Raw genomic sequence first — 23,075 nt, 5'->3', positions numbered from 1 at the left:
GCAAAAGACACATATCCTATAATATCACTTATAGGTGTTAGTTAAAAATTGATACCAATGAAGATATTTCCACAGAGAAAGGCAATCACAGATTCATTAAACAAAGTTATGGTTCACCAAATGGAAAGGTGTGAGGACTGGATACATTAGGATATTGGGGTTAACATAGATATAGAAACACATGTGAAATATATAATCACCAAAGACCTATGGAATACCAAGAGAAGACTACTCAACATTGTGTCACAAGCTACATGAGAAAACGATCTGAAGAAGTATAGATACATGTATATGTGTAAAAGAACAACATCTTACACACCTAGAACAAACAAAACATTTTAATCAAATTTGCTCTGATAAAAAATAAACATTAAAAAAAGAACAAGAAAAAAAAGAGAGAAAAAAAGGGGAAAAAAAGAACGAGAAGTAATGAGACATACACTTAAGGGGCTTTTTGCTGGCACATTGCATTCTAATTTACAACCAGAACACGACTTCCATTAAAGCTCTGTCATCACTAATAAAGCAGCTTTATAAGCAATGTTGAAGGTAGCTTAAAAGAATTCTCACTAATTATTGACAGTAACAAGAAAACAAACAAAAGTAAAAATCTCACGGCAAAAAGTATACATAGAGTAAGGGTAGTAGATCAAACACTTATTAAACTTCTGTAAAGAATAAAAGACAACAGTAGTATTTTTTTTAAAGAGAGGGGCCAAATAAATCAGAACTGAAAGAGATGATGTTACAAGAGCCACCACAGAAATACAAAGTATCCTAAGATACACACAGGGTAACTCAGGGCTCAGACTGGACAGAGCCCACTCTCCATTCCCCTGTACATGACTTACAGGAGCCTCAGGAACTGAGGAGGGGGTCCTTGAGGAGAGGCACAAGATAGAAGATGTTAGGCATTAACATGACTGCATTCATTTTAAACGTGCCTGAACTACATTCACATGAGATGATTTTGTCCTGTTTGTACATCAGCACCTCTAGTCGGAACTGCAGATCTTTGGTTTCACCACCTCTATGACAGCATTAGCTTCACCTGCTGTGGACTGTCTCCTATAGGATTTCTAGAACCACAAAACATCGAAGCTTCACAGGACCCAGAGTCTGTGCGACTCCACTCAGAGTCTCAACTGCATTCAGAGACTCAGAGTCTCAACAGAGACTCCACTCTTGGAGGACACACACAAAGTAGTGTGCACATCAGGACCCAAGGGAAGGAGCAGTCACCCCGTAGGTGAATGATCATACCTAGCTGCTAGTTTTAGAGGGTCTCCTGCAGAGGTGGGGTGTGGCTGCAGCTCACCATGGGGACAACGACACTGACAGCAGAAGTTCTGGGAAATACTCCTTGGCGTGAACTCTCCCAGAGTCCACCATTAGCCCCACCAAGAGCAAGGTAGGCTCCAGTGCTGGGTCGCCTCAGTCCAAACAACCAACAGGGAGGGAACCCAGCCCCATGCATTAGCAGACAAGTGGATTAAACTTTTTATTAAACTTTTATTTAATCCACAGACAAGCAGATTAAAGCTCTGCCCACCAGAACAACACCCAGCTCTACCCACCACCAGTCCCTCGCATAAGGAAGCTTGCACAAGCCTCTCAGATAGACTCAATCACTGGAGAGCAGACAGCAGAAGCAAGAAGAACTACAATTCTGCAGCCTGTGGAAGGAAAACCACATTCACAGAAAGATAGAGAAAATGAAAAGGCAGAGGACTTTATACCAGATCAAGGAACAAGATAAATCCTCAGAAAAACAACGAAATGAAGTGGGGATAGGTAACCTTCCAGTAAAAGAATTCAGAATAATGATAGTGAAGATGATCCAAAACCTTAGAAAAATAATGGAGGCAAAGATCGAGAAGATGCAAGAAATGCTTAACAAAGACCTAGAAGAATTAAGGAACAAACACCTAGAAGAATTAAAGAACAAACAAACAGAGATGAACAATACAATAACTGAAATGAAAAATACACTAGAAGGAATCAGTAGCAGAATAACTGTGACAGAAGAACGGATAAGTGACCTGGAAGACAGAAAGGTGGAAATCACTGCCATGGAACAAAATAAAGAAAAAGAATGAAAATAAATGAAGACAACCTAAGAGACTTCTGGGACAACATTAAATGCAACAACATTCGCATTATAGGGGTCCCAGATGGAGAACAGAGAGAGAAAGGACTCGAGAAAATATCTGAAGAGATTATAGTTGAAAACTTCCCTAGCATGGGAAAAGAAATAGCCACCGAAGTCCACGAAGCGCAGAGAGTCCCAGGCAGGATAAACCAAAGGAGAAAAATGCCGAGACACACAGTAATCAAATTGAAAAAATTAAAGACAAAGAAAAATTATTGAAAGCAACAAGGGAAAAATGACAACATACAACGGAATTCCCATAAGGTTAACAGCTGATTTCTCAGCAGAAAATCTACAAGCCAGAAGGGAGTGGCATGATAAATTTAACGTGATGAAAGGGAAGAACCTACCACCAAGAGTACTCCACCCAGCAAGTATCTCATTCAGATTTGATGGAGAAATCAAAAGCTTTACAGACAAGCAAAAGCTAAGAGAATTCAGCACCACGAAACCAGCTCTACAACAAATGCTAAAGGAACTTCTCTAAGTGGGAAACACAAGAGAAGAAAAGGACCCACTAAGACAAACCCATAACAATTAAGAAAATAATAATAGGAACATACATATTGATAATTACCTTAAACGTGAATGGATTAAATGCTCCAACCAAATGACACAGGCTCACTGAATGGATACAAAAACAAGATCCATATATATGCTGTCTACAAGAGACCCATTTCAGACCTAGGGACACATACAGACTGAAAGTGAGAGGATGGAAAAATATATTCCATGCAAATGAAAATCAAAAGAAAGCTGGAGTAGCAATACTCATATCAGATAAAATAGATTTTAAAATAAAGAATGTTACAAGAGACAAGGAAGGACACTACATAATGATCAAGGGATCAATCCAAGATATAACAATTATAAATATATATGTACCCAACACAGGAACACCTCAATACATAAGGCAACTGCTAACAGCTATAAAAGAGGAAATCAACAGTAACACAATAATAGCAAGGGACTTTAACACCTCACTTACACCAATGGAGATCATCCAGACAGAAAATTAATAAGGAAACACAAGCTTTAAATGACACAATAGACCAGATAGATTTAATGGATATTTATAGGACATTCCATCCAAAAACAGCAGACTACAAGTTCTTCTCAATGGCACACGGAACATTCTCCGGGATAGATCACATCTTGGGTCACAAATAAAGCCTCAGTAAATTTAAGAAAACTGAAATCATATCAAGCAGCTGTTCCGACCACAATGCTATGAGATTAGAAATCAATTACAGGGAAAGTAACGTAAAAAACAAACACATGGAGGCTAAACAATACATTTCTAAATAACCAAGAGATCACTGAGGAAATCAAAGAGGAAATCAAAAAATACCTAGAGACAAATGACAACAAAAACACGATGATCCAAAACCTATGGGATGCAGCAAAAACAGTTCTAAGAGGGAAGTTTATAGCAATAAAAGCCTACCTCAAGAAACCAGAAAAATCTCAAATAAACAATCTAACCCTACACCTAAAGGAACTAGAGAATGAAGAACAAAACCCAAAGTTAATAGAAGGAAAGAAATCATAAAGATCAGAGCAGAAATAAATGAAATAAAAACAATAGCAAAGATCAATAAAACTAAAAGCTGGTTCTTTGAGAAGATAAACAAAAATGATAAACCTTTAGCCAGACTCAAGTAAAAGAGGGAGAGGACTCAAATCAATAAAATTAGAAATGAAACAGGAGAAGTTGTAACAGACACCACAGAAATACAAAGCATCCTAAGAGACCTCTACAAGCAACTCTATGCCAATAAAATGGACAACCTGGAAGAAATGGACAAATTCTTAGAAAGGTATAACCTTCCAAGACTGAACCGGGAAGAAATAGAAAATATGAACAGACCAATCACAAGTAATGAAATTGAAAGTGTGATTAAAAATCTTCCAACAAACAAAAGTCCAGAACGAGATGGCATCAGAAGTGAATTCTATCAAACATTTAGACAAGAGCTAACACCCAATCTTCTCAAACTCTTCAGAACTTTTCAGGGGAAGGAACACTCCCAAACTCATTATATGAGGCCACAATCACCCTGATACCAAAACCAGACAAAGATACTACAGAAAAAGAAAATTAAAGACCAATATCACTGATTAATATAGATGTAAAAATCCTCAACAAAATACTAGGAAACAGAATTAAACAACACATTAAAAGGATCATGCACCATGATCAGGTGGGGTTTATCCCAGGGATGCAAGAATTCTTCAATATACACAAATCAATCAATGTGATACACCATATTAACAAATTGTAGAATAAAAATATGATCATCCCAATAGATGCAGGAAAAGCTTTTGACAAAATTCAACACCAATTTATGATTAAAAGTCTCCAAAAAGTGGGCATAGAGGGAATCTACCTCAACATAATAAAGGCAGTATATGACAAACCCACAGCAAACATCATTCTCAATAGTGAAAAACTAAAAGCATTTCCTCTAAGATCAGGAACAAGACAAGGATGTCCACTCTCACCACTATTACTCAACATAGTTTTTGGAAGTCCTAGACACAGTAATCAGAGAAGAAAAAGAAATAAAAGGAATACAAATTGGAAAAGAAGAAGTAAAATTGTCACTGTTTGCAAATGACACGATACTACACATAGTGAATCCTAAAGATGCCACCAGAAAACTACCAGAGCTAATCAATGAATTTGGTAAAGTTGCAGGATACAAAATTAATGCACAGAAATCTCTTGCATTCCTATACACTAACAATGAAAGATCAGAAAGAGAAATTAAGGAAACAATCTCATTCACCATTGCAACAAAAAGAATAAAATACGGAGGAATGACCCTACATAAGGAGGTAAAAGACCTGTACTCAGAAAACTATAAGACACTGCTGAAAGAAATCAAAGATGATATAAACATATGGAGGTATAAACCATGTTCTTGGATTAGAAGAATCAATATTGTGAAAATGACTATAGTACCCAAAGCAAGCTACAGATTCAATGCAATCCCTATCAAATACCACTGGCATTTTCTACAGAACTAGAACAAAAAAATCTTAAAATTTGTATGGAGACACAAAAGACCCCGAATAGCCAAAGCAGTCTTGAGGGAAATTAAAAGAGCTGGAGGAATCAGACTTCCTAACTTCAGACTATACTACAAAGCTACATTAATCAAGACTATATGGTACTGGCACAAAAACAGAAATATAGATCAATTGAACAAGATAGAAAGCCCAGAGATAAACCTACGTACCTATGGCTAACTCATCTATGACAAAGGAGGCAAAGATATACAATGAAGAAAAGACAGTCTCTTCAGTAAGTGGTGCTGGGAAAACTGGACAACTGCACGTGAAAGAATGAAATTAGAACACTCCATAACACCATACACAAAAATAAACTCAAAATGAATTAGAGATCTAAATGTTAGACCAGACACTATAAAATTATTAGAGGAAAACATAGGCAGAACACTCTATGACATAAATCACAGCAAGATCCTTTTTGACCCACCTCCTAGAGAAGTGGAAATAAAAACAAAAATAAACAAATGGGACCTAATGAAACTTCAAAGCTTTTGCACAGCAAAGGAAAACATAAACAAGACGAAAATACAACCCTCAGAATGGGAGAAAATGTTTTCAAATGAAGCAAATGACAAAAGATTAATCTCCAAAATTTACAAGCAGCTCGTGTAGCTCAATATCACAAAAACAAACAACACAATCCAAAAATGGGCAGAAGACCTAAATAGACATTTCTCCAAAGGAGATATACAGATTGCCAATAAACACGTGAAAGGATGCTGAACATCACTAATCATTAGAGAAATGCAAATCAAAACTACAGTGAGGTATCAACTCCCAGCAGTCAGAATGGCAATCATCAAAAAATCTACAAACAATAAATGCTGGAGAGGCATTTACTGGAGAAAAGGGAACGTTCTTGCACTGTTGCTGGGAATGTAAATTGCTATACCCACTAGGGATAACAGTATAGAGGTTCCTGAAAAAACTAAAAATAGAAGTACCATACGACCCAGCAATCCAACTACTGGGCATTTGCCCTGAGAAAACCATAATTCAAAAAGAGTTATATACAACAATGTTCATTGCAGTTCTACTTACAATAGCCAGGACATGGAAGCAACCTAAGTGTCCATCGACAGATAAATGGATAAAGAATATCTGGCACATATATAAATGGAATATTACTCAGCCATAAAAAGAAACAAAACTGAGTTATTTGTAGTGAGGGGGATGGACTTAGAGTCTGTCCTACACAGTGAAGTAAGTCAGAAAGAGAAAAATAAATACCGTGTACTAACAGAGATATATGGAATCTAAAGAAAAAAGTTTATGAAGAACCTAGGGGCAGGACAGGATTAAGGACACAGACATAGAGAAAGGACTTGAGGACACGGGGAGGGGGAAGGGTAAGCTGGGACGAAGTGAGAGAGTGCCATGGACATATATACATTACCAAATGTAACATCGATAGCTACTGGGAAGCAGCCACATAGCACAGGGAGATCAGCTCGGTGCTTTGCGACCACCTAAAGGGGTGGGATGTGGAGGGTGGGAGGGAGATGTAAGAGGGAGGGGATATGGTGATATATGTATATGTATAATTGACTCACTTTGTTATACAGCAGAAACTAACACTCCATTGTAAAGCAATTATACTCCAATAAAGGTGTAAAAGGAAAATAAAAAAGAAAGAAGCCCAGAGATAAACCTACACACCTATGGTCAACTAATCTATGACAAAGTAGGCAAGACTATACAATGGAGAAAAGACAGTGTCTTCAATCAGTGGTGCTGGGAAAAATGGACAGCTACATGTAAAAGAATGAAATTAGAACACCCCCTAACACCATACACAAAAATAAATTCAAAATGGATTAGAGACCTTAATGTAAGACCGGACAGTATAAAACTCTTAGAGGAAAACATAGGAAGAATACTCTAACATAAATCACAGCAAGATCTTTTTTGATCCACCTCCTAGAGTAATGACATAAAAAAGAAAACTAAACAAATGGGACCTAATGAAACGTAAAAGCTTTTGCAAAGCAATGGAAACTACAAACACAAAAAGACAACCCTCAGAATGGGAGAATATATTTGCAACTGAATCAATGGACAAAGGATTAATCTCCAATATATATAAACAGCTGATGCAGCTCAATATTAAAAAAACAAACAACCCAATACAAAAATGGGCAGAAGATCTAAATAGACATTTCTTCCAAAAAGATGTAGAGATGGCCAAGGAGCACATGAAAAGCTGCTCTACATCACTAATTATTAGAGAAATGCAAATCAAAACTACAATGAGGTATCACCTCACACCTGTTAGAATGGGCATCATCAGAAAATCTACAAACAACAAATGCTGGAGAGGGTGTGGAGAAAAGGAACCCTCTTCCACGATTGGTGGGAATGTAAATTGATAGTCACTATGGAGAACAGTATGGAGGTTCCTTAAAAAACTAAAAATAGAATTACCATATGATCCAGCAACCCACTACTGGGCATATACCCAGAGAAAACCATAAATCAAAAAGACACATTCACCACAATGTTCATTGCAGCACTATTTACAATAGCCAGGTAATGGAAGCAACCTAAATGCCCACAGACAGACGAATGGATAAAGATGTGGTACATATATAAAATGGACTATTAGCCATAAAAAGGAATGAAATTGTGTCATTTGTAGAGACGTCGATGGATCTAGAGACTGTCATACAGAGTGGAGTAAGTCAGAGAGAGAAAAACAAATATTGTATATTAACGCATATATGTGGAACCTAGAAAAATGGTACAGATGAACCAGTTTGAAGGGCAGAAATAGAGACACAGATGTAGAGAACAAATGTATGGACACAAAGAGGGGAAAACCATGGGGGGGGTGGCGGTGGGAGGAGTTGGGAGATTGGGATTGACATGTATACATTTATATGTATAAAATAGATAACCAATAAGAACCTGCTGTATAAAAATAAATAAAATAAAATGAAAAATAAAATTTTTTAAAAAACGGAAAAAAGTTATTCCCTTCACATACATGTATTTATATGAATGAATTATTTCCATGCTTACATCCATAAGTACAAAAAAGAGGAATAAAACCTACCTTGAAACAAAAAAGAAAAAACAAAACAGAACCCACCAGTTATACAGATGAAAACCCTATCAGGGCACTTGCTTCAGTGGTAGACAATTCTGAAGTTGGTCAGAGGTGGGGAATCATCTCGCATGCAGCCAGCAGCCCCCCCGCAAGGAGTGTCCTCATTACAAGCCTGGGGGACCGTGCCGAGGCATCTGTGAGTAAACGTGAGATGAGCCCCAGGCCAGCTGCTGCTGAACTGTTCCCAACCTTCCCAGGTAAAACACCTGAATATGTACAAGGACTTGAAAGCCTAGAGGAAGGGCCATGGAGCCACACGAGTGACAGCATGCCAGCCGACTTGGTGCCTGCAGGCCAGCCAGGATGGTACTGGCCCTGGGTGCTCTTCTGGAAGATTTCCATTTCCCTGCCTGAGATACCCGTCCTGTCCCTGCCCCCACTGCTTTTTTCCTTCCTCACCTCTGCCCAGGGAGAAATTCCAGCAGCAGGTATGGGTGACACATCCTCTTCCTTAGCAGGTGGCAGCCTGGCAACTGCTGCAGAAAGTCCAACAGAGCCCCACTCACACTGGGCCACCCACAAAGCTGTGGCCTCTCACTCCCTCCCACCAGCCCAGCCCCGAGACTGCTGACAGGGCAGAGAAAATGACGTCAGGCACGGCTGCAGGGGCTCTTGCTGCCTGGAGTGGTATTTATATTGATCTCAACCCAGGCACACCTGGGGAGGGCTGGCCGGCACGGTAAGGCTGCCCAGGTCAGCCAATCATCACCCCTCAGGGGCTCACAGTTGCAGAAAATGGAACTTGCTGAACCGGCCAGGTCCAAGGAACAGGTGTGGGCTCCTGAGAGTCAAGATAGACAAGGGGCTGCAGCTTTGGCTTGTTTTCTAATCATTTTATCTGGCCCATGAGTGGGAGACAACTTCAAGAAAACACTCTCCTAATGAGAGGAACCCAGGAGTCAGGGAGAGGAGGGGTGGGTGGTGGTTGGAGACAGAGGCCTGGTGCCCCGGGTGCAGTGGAAGTCTCTGGAAGACCAGGTGGAGGGAGGCCGTACAGAGTGATGACCAGGGTCACAGACCTGTCGCAGCTGCTGTTTGTTAGTTCAAGTCCTGCTCTGAGGTGCTCTGTGTCAGCTCTGAGTGACAGGTGAGCTGGGGGTGCTCTGCAATGAGGGCTATGTGCATGGTTCCTGTGTGCCCAGCCCTGCCACGGTACCTGCAAGGGTAGCTCTGTATCCGGGGATTGGTCTGACCACGAGAGCCCCATGGGCTGCTGGGGACCTGGTAAAGAATGTCAGGACAGTCAGTGAAGCCACCGAGGATATACCTCCAGCTGCTCCTAATTCCTACACCCTGCTGGTCATTCTACCAACCACCAGGACATGGTATTCTGTATTAGTCTTCAATGATGCCTTCTTTTGTATTCCATTAGTCCCAGAGTCACAAGAAATTTTGGCTTGTGAGTGGCAGGACTCAACATACAACTAAAACAATACTTCCGGGCCGTCTTGCCCCAAGGGTGCAAAAATTCCCACACCGTCTTTGGGGAAAGCTTAGGTAAAGACCTAAAAGTTCTACCTCTGGAAAAGGAAACCCTCCTTCAATACGCAGATGACATTCTGATCGCCAGCCCTACTAAGGAGGCCTCTGAACTACCAAGCCAATAAAGGATAGAAGTCGTCCAAAAAGAAGCTCAAATATCACAGACTGCGGTGACCTGCCTGGGCTTCATTCTCACAGAAGGTCAGAGAAGCCCATCCCAGGAAAGGGAAGAAACCATTTTCAGCCTTACCCCTTTCTAAAACTAGAAGACAGCTTAGGGGTTCCTGGGGAGGCCAGGGTTTGCTGCTTCTGGATCCCTAACTACAGTCTACTAGCTGGGCCTCTATATGAAACACTGAAAGGAAAAGATGATGATCCTTTTGAATAGAATCCAGAAGTGGCCTTTCAAGAATGGAAAGAGCAGTCAATTCAGACCCTTGCCCTGGAACTCCCTAATTTAGCTAAACCCTTTGACCTTTACATTCCCGGTGAAAGGTGAATCGCCATTGGAGAATTAGTGCAAAAACTGGGACCACTTGAAATGGAACAATGCAAGAATGCCATCCAGGTAGGATAAACTATGGTCACCAAGGGGCTTGACCCACTGCCACATCTGGCCAAGATACTGGCGGTATCTAAAAACCTGGAAATCAGCAGCCCAAAAGGCCACCTCCCTCCTAAGGGAAAAGGACCCCACGTGGTGATCCTAACCACCAACCATGCCCTGAAGTTGCAGGGTTCGTTCCGTTGGCACACCGACCTCGAGTGAGGAGGCCTTCCAACTCCAACATCCAGAGAGATAACCGGGGGCAACAGGGCACCATGACGACTCGTGTGAACATCACTTGACCTGGAGTTTTTCTCATAAAACAACAAGAGTGTGTCCCAAAAGAGTAGACTACTGCTTGCAGGACTTACTGCACCCAGAGGGGAGCTAATAATCTTGGCGGGGGAACCGTATATCACACTGTCACTATAGAAAAGCCTACAGACACCGTGATGATGGTGGCCAATAAGACCGGCTGGACTCCTGTTTACTTCAAAAGGCTGTTGACTCAGTGGCCATCATGGTCCTTGATCACCACTGACCCTGGACTGTCTGGGAGTTGAGTGGGCAGGGCTCTGACACCTGGTGCTGTTTGTACGTTAATTCAGGGGCCTAATTGAAGAAAGCACAGACTACTGGTCAGAGCATCTAGGCTGGCAGAAACGGTCAGCCTAAGGTGGCCGAACAAATGTGGGGCGGGGTGAAACCGGCCCCCACAACGTCTCTGCACATCTCTTTCCTGGACCCTTAAAGGTCATTAGAATCTATAACACTTCCAATGCTGGTGTTCAGGTGGACGAGCAAGGAGGCAGGGGGCCTGGGGAAAATCAACGTCACCTGGAGGCTGCTGGGGAGAAGTTCTGACCCTCGCCCCTGGGTATGAGGGCTCCCAACTCAGCACTCAGCAGTTACAGAAGAAGGGTCTGCACCCTCAGAACTCCAAGAATGAGGAACGGGACAAAAGGCAGAGGAGGGGTTTGTCCCCAGCAAAGCCCATTAAAAATCCCTGGGAGATAAAAATAGAATCTGTGCAATAAAGTCAAGTCTAACTTTTTTATCCTTTGTGCTTTGTCTAATTTCACGTACTCCTAGGGTCTCGCATGCAGAGGCTCCACACCCGCCACTTCAGACCAGATTTCCTAGTGCAGAATGGCTGGGTCGACACCTCAGCTCCTGGGGCCCAGTGCAGACTCCACGATATAGAGCCTGAGCTGCAGCCAACCCAGCCCTTGAAAGCTCTGTCCCCTCCCTCCCAATGACTCTGACAGGATCTCTACACAGCAGCCCAGCCCACAGCTCACGGGGTAGTGCATGCTCTCACCTCTCCATTCTCTGATCAAAATATAAAGTTTCCTTTGCTTGTGAACCAAACTCAGTCTCGATCTGTTGGCCCCAATGACACTGGGCAGGGGAACACTTGTTGGGGTCCACTCTGGAGGATCAGTAACAGAAATTGAGACTATTGTAACCTCAATGAACAGATGTGTGAGCCAAACTGTAGTTAACATAGAACAGTGTATAAGGCTCGGGTAAAATAAGATGTTTCTAACACTTCCATTTGATATTTCCATCACTTTATTATAAGCAAGTTCAGTGAAAGGGTTTGTCTTATTTGTCAGGTCAATATTAGAGAAACGAAGTGATTTCTTTCCAAGGATGTACATCTAATAATCTTGGTTAAACCTTCAATCTTGTTTTAAATGCTTTTCCATTGAAAATGATACCTCTCTTTCAGCTCCCCCATTTCTGAGAAGTATAAAATCTTATAATTTATTATTACCAAAGGGGAAAGGTGGGAGGAGGGATAAATTAACAGTTTGGGATTAACACATACACACTGCTATGTATAAAATAGATCATCAACAAGGAACTACTGTATAGCACAGGGAACTACACTCAACATTTTGCAATAACCTATAAGGGGAAATAATCTGAAAAAGAATAGATATTTTTATTGACATCATCTATCAATGACAGTTAAAGTGTAGCCTAAGGGAAGCTGGTGGTGAGTGCTTCTGACCCTGAAGACTTCAATCATCTAAAGTTTGGACTCTGCCTACTTCCCAAGGCCCTTAATGAACATATGTGTAGCCGTAGCTTAAAAAATTCCCCAGTTTGGGTTTCGGGGAGACACTGATTTTGAAAAAGCCCTGGTGTTCTCCTTACATGAATGGGACTCTTCCTACTGCTAAAACATGTCTGTCACACCCAGAGGATGGTATACCGTCTGATCGGGAAGAGTTTGGAAAAGGCATCTCATCTCCTCATCTCCTGGTGCTCGGGTTCACCCCTCCAGCGTCTTTACTAACAGTCTCCCCACTTGGAGATGTCAGCACTGTCAACATCCTGTTGCGTACAGTTTGGAATTTGTCCAGAGGATGAAGCGGAAGGATGAGGAACAATGAGAGACAAGTCCTAGGTGTTCAGACAGGCACATGTCACTCTAATTTCCAATCAGGAAGACGAATTGACCAAAGGCTAGGGTTGCCCATGGAAACAGTATAGGGCTTGAGGAAATCCCGCTGCTTTGTGGCCAGTTCCCATAAACACAAGTTGAACAATGGAACTCAGGGGCAGTAAAATTCACGAAACTGCAGAGTTGAAAATATCCATCACTGAAAAATGTCTTGAGGAAAGTCAGAGAAAAGGACTTGTAAGCAAGGGAGAATGGCAGGAAAGGGATTTGAGGAGGTAGAAAGGACTCGCCATTAAGCACAAGAAAAGGAGCTGAACATTGCCAACATTGCAGTTGGCCAAAAAGGGTGTATGCGTTTTTTTCTGTATATATTCAAGAAAAGGGCATACACTTTTTTAGCCAACCAAACAGGTGGGCACTGGAAATCAATACTACAAAAGATATCACTTCGCATCAGTCAGAAGAGCCATCCTCATAAAGCGTAAACAACAGAAATGCAGGACAGGGCAATGAGAAGAGGGAGCCCTGTGAGACTTATAGTGGAAATGTATATTGCCAACGGCCATTCTGGAGAAGTATATTGTGTTTACTAAAGCATCTAAAAAATGAGCTACAGAGCATAGGGCACTTGCACTCATGGGCGTATATCTTGGGAAAAACAAAAATCGAGAGGACACAGGCACCCCAATGTTTACCCCCTCTCTGTTTAAAAGATCCTCGACTAGGATATAACTTAAATGTCTCTGGAGGGAAAAAATGGATAGAGATGAGGTACTTATGTAGAGTGGAATATTACTCAGCCTGGAAATCAATGAAATATGGCCAGTTGTAACAACTCTGGAGGAGTTACGTATGATCATTCTAAGTGACAGAATTCAAAAAGAAAAAGACACATATCATAAGATATCACTTAAAGGTGGAATCCAAAATAGCTACACATGAAATAAATTACAAAACAAAAACATAGTCAAATATGTAGAAAACACGCATAAGGCTGCTAAACGGGAAAGGTGGGGAGGGGTGAGGCATCATCCAGGAGGTTGAAATTAGCAAAGATACCATTCCAAATACCAAACTGATAATCAACAAGGCCTACACGGTAGCTAAAAGAACTACACTCAGCACACTCAAGTCACCGGAAAAGAATATATACGACTGGTAAGAATCTGAAAAAGAATTTACTGATGTCTCTCTGTACGTGAATCAAGTGGATGTACAGCAGCAAGAAACAGAGCTTTGAAAATCAGCTGTAACCAATATAGTAATAAATTGAAAAAAATAAACGACAGAGAGACAGAGAAAACCTCTTACAACTTTTCCTCAGGGACGGTGATGCAACATGGATTGAACACGTCTAGACCCACAGCAGGATGAGACATAAGGCTGGAAACTGTTCGCGCTAAGAGAAATGTGAGCTTGGGTGAGGAAATGCACACCCTTTAAAGTAATACTACCTGGTGCCCATTCAATGGGTCCCAAATCTGCAGGTTCAAGGGATCTTCCTACAGCTAAAACATGCATGGAAAACCCAGAGGACTGTACACCATGTGATCGGGAGATGTGTCTAAAATGCACCTCATTTATCCTCTCCTGGTGCTCCTGTTCACCATTCCAGCCACGCTACTTAGAATCTCCCCACTTGGAGAATCAGCACATTTAAACTTCTGTTTCACACATTTTGCAAATTGTGAGGAGGATGAACGGGAAGAGGTGGAACCAATGAGAGAAGAGTTGTAGGGGTTTGGACGGGCACATATCACTCTAATTTCCCATTAAGAATAAGAATTAAAGAAAGGCTCAGCCTGCCTCGCCGGAGCCAAAATAGGGCCTGAAGCAATCCTGTGGGTTTGAGGCCAGCTCACAAAAGAGCAGCTTAAAAAATGGAGCTCAGGGTCACTGCAATTCACAAACCTGCAGAGTTATAAATGAAAACTAACGTCCAAAAATATGTTGAGGTAAGGCAAAGAAGAGGATCTGAATGCAAGACAGAATTGCAAGAAACAGATTTCAAGAGATAGATTGGACTCGTCTTTAAAGCACATGAAAAGCGGCAGAATTTCGACAATGATGCAGTTGGCCCAAAAGGGCATATGCGTTTTTTCCTGATTATATCCAGGAAAAAACGCATATGCACCTTATGGGCAAGGAACCAAGCAAGCAATGCAAATGTGCACAACAAAGAAGTCTCACTTCCCACCGGTCAAAAGGGCCATCCTAAAAAATTGTAAAAACCAGAAATGCAGGACAGGCCATGGAGAACAGGGAGCCTTTATACGCTGATGGGCAGTGTGTGAACTGCCGAGAGCCACTCTGGAGGAGTGTATGGTGGTTCCTAAATCATCTAAAAAACAGAGCTACAGAGCATAGGACACTTCCAATCATGGGAGTATATCTAGGGAAGTCTAAAAATCAACAAGACACAAGCACACCACAGTTTAGGGCTACTCTGTTTACAAGAACCTCAACTTCAGTACACCTTAAATATCCCAGGAAAGAGAACAATGGATAAAGAAGATGTGGTACTTATGTACAATGGAATATCTCTTCACCATGAAATCAATGTAATAAGGCTAGTAGAAGGATAAAGAGTGGATTTAGGTCCGATAATACTACTTGAAATAAGTCAAACAGAAAAAGAAACATATCATAAGATATCACTTATAGAGGGAGGGTAAATATGGCTGCACAAGAAATGAATTACAGAACAGAACAGTGTCTCACATTTAGAAAACACACTTATGTCAGCTTAAGGGGAAAGGAGAGGTGGGGTGATGCATAAAACCAGAGTTTGAAATTAGCACAGATACCGTTCAATAAACCAAATAGGTATTAGACAAGATCTACACCTTGCTCAATGAACTGGCCTCAACACACCCTATACACCGCAGAGAAATATATCTGAGTAATAAGAATCTTAAAACCCATGTATTGATATATCTCCATAAGGGAATCAAGTGTGTGCAGAGCGGCACAAACACAGCAGTGAAGATGAGCTAAACCCCATTATAGAAATAAATTTTAAAAACAAAACGCAGAAACAATGAAAGAGAGAAAAATTCTTACAAAATTCGCTCAGGGGCTGTGATGCAACCTGGATTGACCACATATAAACCCACAGCTGGATAAGACATAAGGCTGGACACTTGGGGCTGAGAGGATTGGTGAGCTTTGGTGAGCAACTGCCAAAAGTTTAATGCAATACTTCATGCTACTCATTCCAAGGGTCCCAACACTCCAGGTTGAAGGGAATCTTCCTACAGCTAAACCATGCTTGGGAAACCCAGCGACTTGTATACCATATGATCAGGAAAGGTTTCTAAAACACACCTCATTGTTCCTCTCCTGGGGCTCCGGATCGACATTCCAGCCGCTTTACTAACAACAACCTCACATGGAGAGTCAATGCCTTTAAGTCCCAGTACCGCACAGTCTGCAGATAGTGCGGAGGATGAATGGGTTAGGGGGAACCAGTGAGAAACTAATGTAGTGGTTTCAATGGGCACATGTCACTCTAATTTCACATCAGTAAGAAGAATTAACCAAAGGCACAGCAAGGTGTCCCACAAGAACAATAGGGCCTGAAGGAATCCTGCGGTTATGAGGCAAGATCACAAAAATAAGAGCTGAAAAATGGAGCTCAGGGCCACTGCAATTCAAAAACGTGCAGAGTTATAAAGGCCAACAATTTTCAAAAAGGATATTGAGGAAAGGCTATGAAGAGGCATTGAAAGAAAGGCAGAATTGCAGGAAACCGATTTCAGGAGGTAGACTGGAATTGCATTTAAAGCATAGGAAAAGAGGCAGAACGTCGACAATGATGCACTTGGCCAAAAAGGGCGTATGTGTTTTTTCCTGAATATATTCAGGAAAAAACGCATATGCACTTTTTGGCCAACCAAGCAAGCTTGCAAAGGAAATCTGCACTACAATGAAGTCTCACTTCCCACTGGTTAAAAGGGCCATCTGAGAAAAGTGTAAAATCCAGAAAGGCAGGACAGGCCATGGAGAACTGGGAGCCTTGTTATGCTGATGGGCGGGATGTAAATTGCCAACAGCCACTCGGGGAGAACTGTATGGTGTTTCCTGAAACATCTAAAAAACAAAGCAACAGAGCCTAGGGCACTTCCACTTATGGTCCTATAGCTTAGGGAAATTAAAATCAAAAAGACACAGCCACCCCAAAGTTTGGGACAGCTCTGTTTACAAGAACCTCATTTACGGTAAAAGTTCAATATCGCACAAAGTGAAAAATGGATAAAGAAGCTGTGGTACTTACGTAGAATGCAATATCACTCAACAATGAAATCTATGTCATCAGGCCCGTAGCAGCATAATGAGTGGATTCAGGTATGATAATTCTAACTGAAATAAGTCACACAGAAAAAGAAACATCATAAGATATCACTAATACACGGAATGGAAACTTGGCTACACAGGAACTGGATTGCAAAACAGAACAGGGTCTCAAATTTAGAAAACCAACTTATGCTTGCTTAAGAGGAAAGGTGAGTTGGGGTGCTGCATAAAACCAGGGATTGAAATGAGCACAGATAAATTTCCTTAAGCCAAATATGGAATGGACAAGAGCTACTCCTTGCTCAACGAAATAGACTCAACACCCCATATTAAACGCCTAAGAATGTACCTGACTAGTAAGTATCTGAAAACCTATGGATTGCTATGTCTCCGAAAGAGAATCAAGCGTGTGTACAGGGGCATAAACGCAGCAGTGATAGGATTGGAGAGGTTCGGTGAGCAAATGAAGACCCTTTGAAGTCATATTGCATGGTACCCATTCCACGGGTCTCAACTCTCCAGGTTTAAGGGATTCTTCCTTCAGCAAAAACATGCATGTGGAAACCAGAGTATCATCAACCGTGTGATCGGGAGACGTGTTCAAATATGTCTCAGTTTTCGTACCCTGGTAATCGGGTGCAACATTCCAGACGCTTTACTAACACTCTCCCATCTTGGAGAGTCAGTGCCTTTAACCTCCTGTTTGGCCCAGTTTGCAATTTCTGCGGAAGATGAACAGGAATAGGGAGACCCAATGAGAGACTAGCTGGAGGTGTCTGGACCGGCAAATTTAACTCTCATTTCCCACCAGGAAGAGGAAATAAACAAAGGCTCAGTGTGCCGTGCCGGAACCAGATTAGGGCCTGAAGCCATCCTGCAGTGTTGCGGCCAGCTCAAAAGAAAGCGAGTTGAAGAAAGGAGCTCAGGGACACTGTAATTCACATACCTTCAGAGTTATAAATGACAGCTATCGTCCAAAAATATACTGAAGTAAGGCTGCCAAGAGGACTTGAAAGCGGGGCAGAATTGCAGGAAACCGATTTCAGGAGGTAGACTGGAATTGCATTGAAAGCATAGGAAAAGAGGCAGAACGTCCACAATGATGCACTTGGCCAAAAAGGGCGTATGCGTTTTTTCCTGAATATATTCAGGAAAAAACGCATACGCCCTTTTTGGCCAACCAAGCAAGCTTGCAAAGGAAATCTGCACTACAATGAAGTCTCACTTCGCCCCAGTCAAAAGGGCCATCTGAAAAAAGTGTAAAATCCAGAAAGGCAGGACAGGCCATGGAGAACTGGGAGCCTTGTTGTGCTGATGGGCGGGATGTAAATTGCCAACAGACACTCGGGAGAAGTGTATGGTGTTTCCTGAAACATCTAAAAAACAAAGCAACAGACCCTAGAGCACTTCCACTTATGGTCCTATAGCTTAGGGAAATTAAAATCAAAAAGACACAGCCACCCCAAAGTTTAGGACGCCTATGTTTACAAGACCCTCATTTAAAGTACAAGTTCAACATCGCAGAAAGTGAAAAATGGATAAAGAAGTTGTGGTATTTACTTACGAAGCAATATCACTCAGCAATGAAGTCTATGTCATCAGGCCCTTAGCAGCACAATGAGTGGATTCAGGTATGATGATTCTAACTGAAATAAGTCACACAGAAAAAGAAACATCATAAGATATCAGTAATACATGGAATGTAAACTTGGCTACACAGGAACTGAATTACAGAACAGAACAGGGTCTCAAATTTAGAAAACCAACTTATGCTTGCTTAAGGGGAAAGGTGAGTTGGGGTGCTGCATAAAACCAGAGATTGAAATGAGCACAGATAAAGTTCCTTAAGCCAAATATGGAATAGACAAGAGCTACTCCTTGCTCAACGAAATGGACACAACACCGCATATTAAACGCCTATGAATGTACCTGACTAGTGAGTATCTTAAAACCTATGGATTGCTATGTCTCTGAAAGAGAATCAAGCATGTGTACAGGGGCATAAACGCAGCAGTGATAGGATTGGAGAGGTTCAGTGAGCAAATGAAGACCCTTTGAAGTCATATTGCATGGTACCCATTCCACGGGTTTCAACTACCCAGGTTTAAGGTATTCTTCCTTCAGCTAAAACATGCATGTGGAACCTAGAGTATGATCAACCATGTGATCGGGAGACGTGTTCAAATATGTCTCAGTTTTCGTACCCTGGTACTCGGGTGCAACATTCCAGACGCTTTACTAACACTCTCCCGACTTGGAGAGTCAGTCCCTTTAACCTCCTGTTTGGCCCAGTTTGCAATTTCTGCGGAAGATGAACAGGAATAGCGAGAACCAATGAGAGACTAGCTGGAGGTGTCTGGACTGACAAATTTAACTCTCATTTCCCACCAGGAAGAGGAATTAACCAAAGGCTTAGCATGCCGTGCCGGAACCAGATTAGGGCCTGAAGCCATCCTGCGGTGTTGCGGCAAGGTCACAAGAAAGCAAGTTGAAGAAAGGAGCTCAGGGGCACTGTAATTCACAAACCTGCAGAGTTATAAATGACAGCTATGGTCCAAAAATATACTGAAGTAAGGCTGCCAAGAGGACTTGAAAGCGGGGCAGAATTGCAGGAAACCAATTTCAGGAGGTAGACTGGAATTGCATTTCAAGCATAGGAAAAGAGGCAGAACGTCCACAATGATGCACTTGGCCAAAAAGGGCGTATGCGTTTTTTTCAGGAAAAAATGCATACGCCCTTTTTGGCCAACCAAGCAAGCTTGCAAAGGAAATCTGCACTACAATGAAGTCTCACTTCCCCCCAGTCAAAAGGGCCATCTGAAAAAAGTGTAAAATCCAGAAAGGCAGGACAGGCCATGGAGAACTGGGAGCCTTGTTATGCTGATGGGCGGGATGTAAATTGCCAACAGACACTTGGTAGAAGTGTATGGTGTTTCCTGAAACTTCTAAAAAACAAAGCAACAGACCCTAGGGCACTTCCACTTATGGTCCTATAGCTTAGGGAAATTAAAATCAAAAAGACACAGCCACCCCAAAGTTTGGGACGCCTTGGTTTACAAGAACCTCGTTTACAGTACAAGTTCAACATCGCATAAAGTGAAAAATGGATAAAGAAGTTGTGGTATTTACTTACAAAGCAATATCACTCAGCAATGAAATCTATGTCATCAGGCCCTTAACAGCAGAGTGAGTGGATTCAGGTATGATGATTCTAACTGAAATAAGTCACACAGAAAAAGAAACATCATAAGATATCACTAATACACGGAATGTAAACTTGGCTACACAGGAACTGAATTCCAAAACAGAACAGGGTCTCAAATTTAGAAAACCAACTTATGCTTGCTTAAGGGGAAAGGTGAGTTGGGGTGCTGCATAAAACCAGAGATTGAAATGAGCACAGATAAAGTTCCTTAAGCCAAATATGGAATAGACAAGAGCTACTCCTTGCTCAACGAAATGGACTCAACACCCCATATTAAACGCCTAAGAATGTACCTGACTAGTAAGTATCTTAAAACCTATGGATTGCTATGTCTCCAAAAGAGAATCAAGCGTGCGTGCAGGGGCATAAACGCAGCAGTGATAGGATTGGAGAGGTTCGGTGAGCAAATGAAGACCCTGTGAGGTCATATTGCATGGTACCCATTCCACGGGTTTCAACTACCCAGGTTTAAGGTATTCTTCCTTCAGCTAAAACATGCATGTGGAACCCAGAGTATGATCAACCGTGTGAACGGGAGACGTGTTCAAATATGTCTCAGTTTTCCTCCCCTGGCACTCGGGTGCAACATTCCACATGCTTTACTAACACTCTCCCCACTTGGAGAGTCAGCGCCTTTAACCTCCTGTTTGGCCCAGTTTGCAATTTCTGCGGAAGATGAACAGGAATAGCGAGAACCAATGAGAGACTAGCTGGAGGTGTCTGGACGGGCAAATATAACTCTCATTTCCCACCAGGAAGAGGAAATAACCAAAGGCTCAGCGTGCCGTGCCAGAACCAGATTAGGGCCTGAAGCCATCCTGCGGTGTTGCGGCCAGCTCAAAAGAAAGCGAGTTGAAGAAAGGAGCTCAGGGGCACTGTAATTCACAAACCTGCAGAGTTATAAATGACAGCTATCGTCCAAAAATAGACTGAAGTAAGGCTGCCAAGAGGACTTGAAAGCGGGGCAGAATTGCAGGAAACCGATTTCAGGAGGTAGACTGGAATTGCATTGAAAGCATAGGAAAAGAGGCAGAACGTCCACAATGATGCACTTGGCCAAAAAGGGCGTATGCGTTTTTTCCTGAATATATTCAGGAAAAAACGCATACGCCCTTTTTGGCCAACCAAGCAAGCTTGCAAAGGAAATCTGCACTAAAATGAAGTCTCACTTCGCCCCAGTCAAAAGGGCCATCTGAAAAAAGTGTAAAATCCAGAAAGGCAGGACAGGCCATGGAGAACTGGGAGCCTTGTTGTGCTGATGGGCGGGATGTAAATTGCCAACAGACACTCGGGAGAAGTGTATGGTGTTTCCTGAAACATCTAAAAAACAAAGCAACAGACCCTAGAGCACTTCCACTTATGGTCCTATAGCTTAGGGAAATTAAAATCAAAAAGACACAGCCACCCCAAAGTTTAGGACGCCTATGTTTACAAGAACCTCATTTACAGTACAAGTTCAACATCGCAGAAAGTGAAAAATGGATAAAGAAGTTGTGGTATTTACTTACAAAGCAATATCACTCAGCAATGAAATCTATGTCATCAGGCCCTTAGCAGCACAATGAGTGGATTCAGGTATGATGATTCTAACTGAAATAAGTCACACAGAAAAAGAAACATCATAAGATATCAGTAATACACGGAATGTATACTTGGCTACACAGGAACTGAATTACAGAACAGAACAGGGTCTCAAATTTAGAAAATCAACTTATGCTTGCTTAAGGGGAAAGGTGAGTTGGGGTGCTGCATAAAACCAGAGATTGAAATGAGCACAGATAAAGTTCCTTAAGCCAAATATGGAATAGACAAGAGCTACTCCTTGCTCAACGAAATGGACTCAACACCGCATATTAAACGCCTATGAATGTACCTGACTAGTGAGTATCTTAAAACCTATGGATTGCTATGTCTCTGAAAGAGAATCAAGCATGTGTACAGGGGCATAAACGCAGCAGTGATAGGATTGGAGAGGTTCAGTGAGCAAATGAAGACCCTTTGAAGTCATATTGCATGGTACCCATTCCACGGGTTTCAACTACCCAGGTTTAAGGTATTCTTCCTTCAGCTAAAACATGCATGTGGAACCTAGAGTATGATCAACCATGTGATCGGGAGACGTGTTCAAATATGTCTCAGTTTTCGTACCCTGGTACTCGGGTGCAACATTCCAGACGCTTTACTAACACTCTCCCGACTTGGAGAGTCAGTCCCTTTAACCTCCTGTTTGGCCCAGTTTGCAATTTCTGCGGAAGATGAACAGGAATAGCGAGAACCAATGAGAGACTAGCTGGAGGTGTCTGGACTGACAAATTTAACTCTCATTTCCCACCAGGAAGAGGAATTAACCAAAGGCTTAGCATGCCGTGCCGGAACCAGATTAGGGCCTGAAGCCATCCTGCGGTGTTGCGGCAAGGTCACAAGAAAGCAAGTTGAAGAAAGGAGCTCAGGGGCACTGTAATTCACAAACCTGCAGAGTTATAAATGACAGCTATGGTCCAAAAATATACTGAAGTAAGGCTGCCAAGAGGACTTGAAAGCGGGGCAGAATTGCAGGAAACCAATTTCAGGAGGTAGACTGGAATTGCATTTCAAGCATAGGAAAAGAGGCAGAACGTCCACAATGATGCACTTGGCCAAAAAGGGCGTATGCGTTTTTTTCAGGAAAAAATGCATACGCCCTTTTTGGCCAACCAAGCAAGCTTGCAAAGGAAATCTGCACTACAATGAAGTCTCACTTCCCCCCAGTCAAAAGGGCCATCTGAAAAAAGTGTAAAATCCAGAAAGGCA

General features: G+C 42.0%; 1 long non-coding RNA gene across 1 annotated transcript in view; it reads right to left on the bottom strand.

Moving 5' to 3' along the window:
- Positions 1-18,726, bottom strand: part of LOC307181219 — a 30,376-nt gene extending 11,650 nt beyond the window's left edge. The window contains exons 1-2 of the long non-coding RNA XR_013826122.1: positions 18,645-18,726; positions 17,061-17,146 (exon numbers count right to left, since the gene is read on the bottom strand). This is a non-coding gene — a long non-coding RNA (uncharacterized lncRNA). The remainder of the gene's footprint in view (positions 1-17,060; positions 17,147-18,644) is intronic.
- Between the last annotated feature and the right edge of the window lie 4,349 nt (positions 18,727-23,075).

The sequence above is a fragment of the Stenella coeruleoalba genome (assembly GCF_951394435.1).
Source record: "Stenella coeruleoalba genome assembly, contig: scaffold_242, whole genome shotgun sequence".
Classification (NCBI taxonomy): domain Eukaryota; kingdom Metazoa; phylum Chordata; class Mammalia; order Artiodactyla; family Delphinidae; genus Stenella; species Stenella coeruleoalba.
Note: the sequence above shows the minus strand (reverse complement) of the source record. Positions and strands in the feature narration are given on the sequence as shown.